Consider the following 7,585-nt stretch of genomic DNA (forward strand, 5'->3'; position numbering starts at 1 on the left):
CAAACACAACGTGTATTCACAATGAGAAATACATACACCGGTGTATTTTTAATTCAGCTGTATTTCCTGAGATTGGGTCAGTCCCTATTGACCTTTTCATTGACAGGATCAATAAATTCCAGTCTATCTTGTGCCTAACCTTTAAGTATATTTTAAAACTGTATAAAAATGAACTTATATTAAATTATGTATTTAATTATAATATATATATATCCTGCATGACCTTTGACCTCAATATATTACAATCTATTTAGCGAGATAGTATACACGCGTATGATCCGTATACAAGTCAAACCATCTCGTCGCAAATCTGATTTGTTATTCACCGAATGAAGAAATTTTTCACAGTAGGTAGCTCGGTCTTTATATATTATTTACCGTTGTACAAAGTGCTTAACTCAGTCTTTTTTCGGATGTGAAGGCTGCCTCATAACTTATTCAGCATTCAGACTTAAATTATATATATATTCGAGTTGCATTAGTTTCCAGTATGCAATTATGTTGTATACTTTCAGGAAAGGGTAGGTATACAAGGGTATACAGTTTCTTTGTGTATATGAGGGCGCCACGAGCGAACACTTTGTTACAAAGTGGCCAGGAACAAGCACTTTGTTACACAATTGAGTTAGGAGTGAACATTTCGTCGAAGAGAGTTGAGAGCAAATTCTTCATTTCATCAGTTAAGAACAGGCACTTCGTTAAACTATAAGAGCAAACATTATGTTCTTGATCCACTTGGTTTAACGAACACTTCGTTAAAATTAAGTGGACTAAGAACAAACACTTCGTTAAACCAAGATAAATATACAAGAAAATTCCGAGCCCATGTAAAAAAAAAAAACTGAAAACAATTCATAAAACAGAAAACGGGATATGAAATATTTACAATGTCTTCCAATCTCTGATGTTTACATTAATTTACAAAGAGGTTGAGAGAGAGAAACTGAGCTGACAAAGAAAATATTAATATATACATACACCAAAATTTTCCCAGTTACTCTGGAGGTCTTAAATTTACACATACTCAAGGGGATAATAATGCTCCACTAACGCCTCCAAGTCAACGCAAAAAAGTAACGTTGTAACAACGCAAAAATTACATTGTAACAACGCAAAAAATAACGTTGTAACAGCAAATAAAAATACGTTTTAACAACTCAAAATATAACGTTGTAACAACGAAAAAATAACATTGGAGCAACGTAAAAAACTAACGTTGTAACAACCCAAAAAATAACGTTGTATCAACGCATAAAATAACATTTACGATTGCCTTGTGTGCGTGTTTCTTTAGACAAGACCTAGCAAGAAGGTTCGGTATGTATATATAGAGATCATTGTTAAGTTGTGTAAACAGTACGTGACTATAGGCCCTCTGGGCTCTTGGATATTCTGGATAAGAATATCCAAGAGGCCCCTGGACCTCTTGGATATTCTAATCCAAGCCCTTGGGCCTGTTGGATATTCTAATGCAGGTCCTTGGGCCTCTTGAATATTCAAATGTAGGTCCTTGGGGCTCTTGGATATTGTAATCCAGGTCCTTGGGCTCTTGGATATTCTAATGCAGGTCCTTGGGCCTCTTGAATATTCAAATGTAGGTCCTTGGGGCTCTTGGATATTCTAATCCAGGCCCTTGGGCTCTTGGATATTCTAATGTAGGTCCTTGGGGCTCTTGGATATTCTAATCCAGGCTCCTGGGCCTCTTGGATATTCTAATCCAGGCCCTTGGGCCTGTTGGATATTGTAATCCAGGCTCCTGGGCCTCTTGGATATTCTAATCCAGGCCCTTGGGCCTCTTGGATATTCTAATCCAGGCTCCTGGCCTGTTGGAAATCCTAATCCAGGCTCCTGGGATAAGCAGGTAGGAAACCAACATTTACAACACAGTGTCGTGTTCAGAATGAAGTGTCAACCAGGGCTAACAGGGAGCAATTCTGTATATATATAAGGAGATACTAAGGCCTGGGATAGATTACGATTAGATTACGGGCTCACCATAGTCCGTGCTACATGGACACTTCGTTCTGAGTAGCTAAATCTGAAGCAATAACAACCTGGGATATGAAGACGCTGAGATGGGATATGCGTACATTGAGCAGTCATAAGAAGATGGGTCACAGTTGACACACATCAGTGGACCACAGTTGACATCAGTGGGCCACAGTTAACACACATCAGTGGACCACAGTTGACATCAGTGGACCACAGTTGACACACATCAGTGGGCCACAGTTGACATCAGTGGACCACAGTTGACATCAGTGGATATAAAATCTCTATCACCCAAAATAGTGGATCAACTTAACTAAACTGTGTTTTTTCAAATACAGTTTTTCCCGCAAATGGTTCACAATGAGAACGTGACAATTTACATAGGAATCAAATTCACATTTGCTCACGCGTTTAAATTGTACCGAATCCCGCGTTGGGTATTTACAATGGGTATAAATTGGATAAGCTTAGATTTAGGAAAGACTTGGGTAAATACTGGTTCAGTAACAGGGTTGTTGATTTGTGGAACCAAATGCCGCGTAACGTGGTGGAGGTGGGGTCCCTCGATTGTTTCAAGCGCGGGTTGGACAAGTATATGAGTGGGATTGGGTGGTTATAAATAGGAGCTGCCTCGTATGGACCAATAGGCCTTCTGCAGTTGCCTTTGTTCTTATGTTCTGTTCTTATGTTGTGAGGTTGCATCCTGGGCGGGGTCAGTAATTCGGGCTAAGGGGGGGGGGACCTCGATAAAAGCCTAACGTGTATGAATACACCCAGGCCTCCTGTCCCCCCCCCCCCCCCCCGACACAAGGAATTATAATTATTATCAGATCAAATAACTTATAAAACATTACCTTAGATGCCCCTTAAAATACTTAAAAAGCTCAACAAATAAATACATACAAGTAAATACATATATACATACAAATACACACATGAATCAAATATTCCCTTGACAGTCCTGACCAGTATGACTGTCGGAGTAGGCTGAGACATAATATGATGATTTGTGGTTTCGTTACTGGAGGCCTACATGTGTTCTCTCAAAGTCTGCCTTTTCAATGGAAAATTGAAAAGGCTTGGGTGTTCCCAAGCACCCAGTACATTGATGCTTCACGACAGTATGATGACTGTGTATATGTGGTTTGGAAAGGGACATTTAAGCAGAAAACGAGTCATTGAATTGAACTTCTGATGCTTGACTCTTCAAAAATATCTAGATGAGTACATCCAGGTGAGTACATGCAGGCGAGTACATCCAGGCCCGTGTTTATCCCAGTGGTTGTCATGGCAACCTCTCCCACCCCGTGACACCTTCCCGGGAGCCATACCTGGTAACCAGCATCCCATAAGTCTTCACACTTCATTACCATCACTCTCTCTCTCTCTCTCTCTCTCCAGCTTTAAATGCATCGACGGATAATGAGAACTCCTGGTTAATACTAATGCTCGTTTGCTTATTACAATCACATATCATCCGCGTCAAACTAGCCAAATTGGGTATTTAGTTAAAATTTGCAGGTCATCAATCAATGCGAGTTCCGTCTGATGACTGTCCCAAGCTCAAGACATCAATTGTCTCTATTAAAGGCGACAATTAGAAGTTTAAAAGTTCTGCAACAGACTTTGCAAAGGCTTCATAAAGGAATTATCTCTCTCGCGGCCAAGTTTATATTGCCTCCAGGAAAATTGTTACCAAAGTTCATGGCCAGATTTTTCACTTCTTTGTGGCAGAGATTTTTAATAGTGCATCCGGAGCCGGCTGGTTAAGGGAGGAGAGGCGAGGGATGAGCACAGCTGGCTCTTAGCTACAGGGGTGTTGTGGGGGGAGGGGGGGGGGAGCCAGCTGGCTCTTAGCTACAGGGGTGTTGTGGGGGGGAGGGGGGGGAGCCAGCTGGCTCTTAGCTACAGGGGTGTTGTGGGGGGGAGGGGGGGGGAGACAGCTGGCTCTTAGCTACAGGGGTGTTGTGGGGGGGAGGGGGGGAGCCAGCTGGCTCTTAGCTACAGGGGTGTTGTGGGGGGGGGAGGGGGGGAGCCAGCTGGCTCTTAGCTACAGGGGTGTTGTGGGGGGGGGGGAGGGGGGGAGCCAGCTGGCTCTTAGCTACAGGGGTGTTGTGGGGGGAGGGGGGAGCCAGCTGGCTCTTAGCTACAGGGGTGTTGTGGGGGGGAGGGGGGGGGGAGCCAGCTGGCTCTTAGCTACAGGGGTGTTGTGGGGGGGAGGGGGGGGGACCCAGCTGGCTCTTAGCTACAGGGGTGTTGTGGGGGGGGGAGGGGGGGAGCCAGCTGGCTCTTAGCTACAGGGGTGTTGTGGGGGGGGGGAGGGGGGGGGGAGGGGGGGGGAGGGGGGGAGCCAGCTGGCTCTTAGCTACAGGGGTGTTGTGGGGGGAGGGGGGAGCCAGCTGGCTCTTAGCTACAGGGGTGTTGTGGGGGGGAGGGGGGAGCCAGCTGGCTCTTAGCTACAGGGGTGTTGTGGGGGGGAGGGGGGGAGCCAGCTGGCTCTTAGCTACAGGGGTGTTGTGGGGGGGAGCCAGCTGGCTCTTAGCTACAGGGGTGTTGTGGGGGGGAGGGGGGGGAGGGGGGAGGGGGGAGGGGGGGAGGGGGGGGGAGGGGGGGAGGGGGGGAGCCAGCTGGCTCTTAGCTACAGGGGTGTTGTGGGGGGGGGGAGCCAGCCACTTCGTTCATCGCCCAGTTGAATAGGAGGGCTTCTGGGTGTGCAAAAGCTCCAATTACGGAGATGATCCTTGCCGACTGCTAGGTTCTGCTAGGTGTTCTAGGACACAATAGGGAGGTTATTGGGTAAAGTGAGCCTAGCTGGCTCCTGGGTACTGCTGGGCGTTCTAGGAGCAGTAGGGGGGCCATCCAGGAGCCAGTTAGTATAGCTGGCTCCTAGATGTTCTCTGGGGTCCGACAGGCAGTGTAGAATGGGGGAGAGAGAGAGAGAGAGAGAGAGAGAGAGAGAGAGAGAGAGAGAGAGAGAGAGAGAGAGAGAGAGAGAGAGAGAGAGAGAGAGAGAGAGAGAGAGAGAGAGAGAGAGAGAGAGAGAGGGAGAGAGAAAGAGAGAGAGAAGAGAGAGAGAGAGAGAGAGAGAGAGAGAGAGAGAGAGAGAGAGAGAGAGAGAGAGAGAGAGAGAGAGAGAGAGAGAGAGAGAGAGAGAGAGAGAGAGAGAGAGAGAGAGAGCTTGCCTGAATATTCACCTCTCTCTTTCTCTCTCCTCAGGAAATACTGAGAAGTTGCACTTGGGAAGCAAGTTAAAAACCATTATCTCTCCAAAGTACCTTTTACAATCTGACTGGCCCTGACGACTTTGCTCACCCTTCGCTGAAGGAATAGCCCAAGCACTACACATCAAACACTCACCCAACTTACACCCTCCAGGTACATCCTACCATCATCCAATCATCCAAGACTGAACAGTCTCGCTACACCCCTCCCCCCTCAGTCAGCATCGACAGATTCATTCCCTCATCCTCCATTGCATCCTCCCTGCCTGCTAATTTTTATCGACTTCAGCGAAGCGTGACATTTAGCGACATTCGTCAGACCTAATGAAATTGTTAAGTGAACTTTGGATAGATCATTTTTTAACTTCCTTCCCATCCCTGAAGTCCTACACTATTGTGACTTCAGGAAAGTTCGCGACATCATCTACATTCCATTAAAACTTTCAGATGTTTATGATATATATTATTCCCTCCTCGCTTTGCGTGCTTCTCGTGTTCAGCAGCTATACTGTTCTTCCCTGCGCCTGGAGAGAACATTTCCAGATCGAGAACAAAGGCAGAACACACGAACGTCAGACGAGCCGTCGATTCAGCTCACGAGTATCAAGTGATACGGCACCAATTTTGTGTGATTGTGGAATATAACCTCACACAAATGGGGGTCGTGGTTCGAGGCTCATTGTCGATATACGTTATAATGACAGACCTGTATGTGCATGTTATATATATAACTGAAAACTCACACCCCAGTTGCATATAGTCCTGGGGACCATTGGATGTACCAGGAGAGGGTACATCTCGCGGAGCAACGACAGTCAGGGAAGATTCAATGTTATTGCCAGCGTTGGACGCCCCCCACCCCGAAACGCGTCCCTCAAGTGAGCCAGAAAGAGGCGGAGGCTTCGAGATTATCAGCAAACAAGAAACCAGTGGAGAATCTGCGCCACGTCTGTCATATCTGGGGAAGAAAGAGGAGGAGCGAGGACACGTGTGACTCCAGGAAACATCCGAGGATGTGGTGATGGGACTGTGTTGATTTAGGGGCGACGACGATCGTGGGATCTGATGGGACTTCAAGTTTTGCTGGCGACAACACGAGAGCTTCAGGCCACTGAAAGTATCACCTGTTCTAGCTTAGTAATCTGCCCTCCTCTTCCACCTTTTTTGTCGATCAGGCGTTCCCCAAGGGAATTTATATAGGAATTTTAATATTATATACATATATATATTCACGTGACAGGATGTATTGAAACTATATATGTTTCAATACATGTATATGTTCGATTAGGACAATTATATTGTTCGAATGGATAAAGATATGAGTGTTATAGGTAAAGCCTAAGCTTTTGTTGAATGATCAGAATCATCACGGGATATTTCACAAGCTTGACTAAGATTGGGTTTGAGTTCAGTTATTTTACTGTAACTATACATCTGAGTGTTAAAGTTATGTTATTTCAAATTGAGTAGAGTAACGCTAGTATTATTGAAAGTCGAGAGCGGCCGTTAACTGTAAATTTGACGGAAGCTGTCCGAGACTAGACACTATTTTTTGTTTTGTTTTTCTCTATTATCAGCTTTTTTTTTTATAAATTTTAAACGATGAGATAACATGAACCTTCATTACGGTTATGCCATGTCTTATATATATGCAAGCCTGGCAACAGAATACTAGAAACTGAGTACAAGAAAAATGAAATGAAATCGGGGACCGTAGCCTTATATTCGAGAGGACTGCCAAAGAGTGTGTCGAATATTGAAATCATTTCCTCTGGCGCTGGATGCAGGCGAGTGTCCGGACATTCACAGAAGTACCAGGGTGACCAGGTGTTCGACACTGCCGCTCTATCTCAGGCTCAATGGAGACAGAAAGTAACCTAGTGAATCCTCAGAGGCGCTACCGAGGTCCCTGTGTTTTGGGCTGTTGCACACACAGGGGTTTAAGGGCCGAGTTCATCACGAGGAAAGAGGATTACAGGGCCAGTACTAAGGATACTGCAGAGAGCGCATTTGCCCGAGCGTCACCCCTGTAAATCAATTAGGCTCTGCCCTAATTCTTCCCCCGTGGCAAAAATCCCTCACCGGGGGCTCCATAAAGGTCACTGTGAGAGGAGTCTTCGCTCTGCTACCGAAGTTCAGAGCCGCGTTTGAATATATGGAAACAGGAAATTATACAAAAAGAAACGGTTTATACATTTTGTGAGACAATAAGTGGAATATGTAGCTGTGGTCTGATGCCTATGTATCAAAAACTACTAAATTTGAAATAGTGCAAAAACTTGCTGCTCAAGCAGTTCCTATGGGCCAATACGAGACAGTTATTATTGACCCATACGAGACAGCTCCTACCGATACATACGAGACCGCTCCTA

Source organism: Procambarus clarkii, chromosome 36, assembly GCF_040958095.1.
Source record: "Procambarus clarkii isolate CNS0578487 chromosome 36, FALCON_Pclarkii_2.0, whole genome shotgun sequence".
In the NCBI taxonomy this organism is placed as follows: domain Eukaryota; kingdom Metazoa; phylum Arthropoda; class Malacostraca; order Decapoda; family Cambaridae; genus Procambarus; species Procambarus clarkii.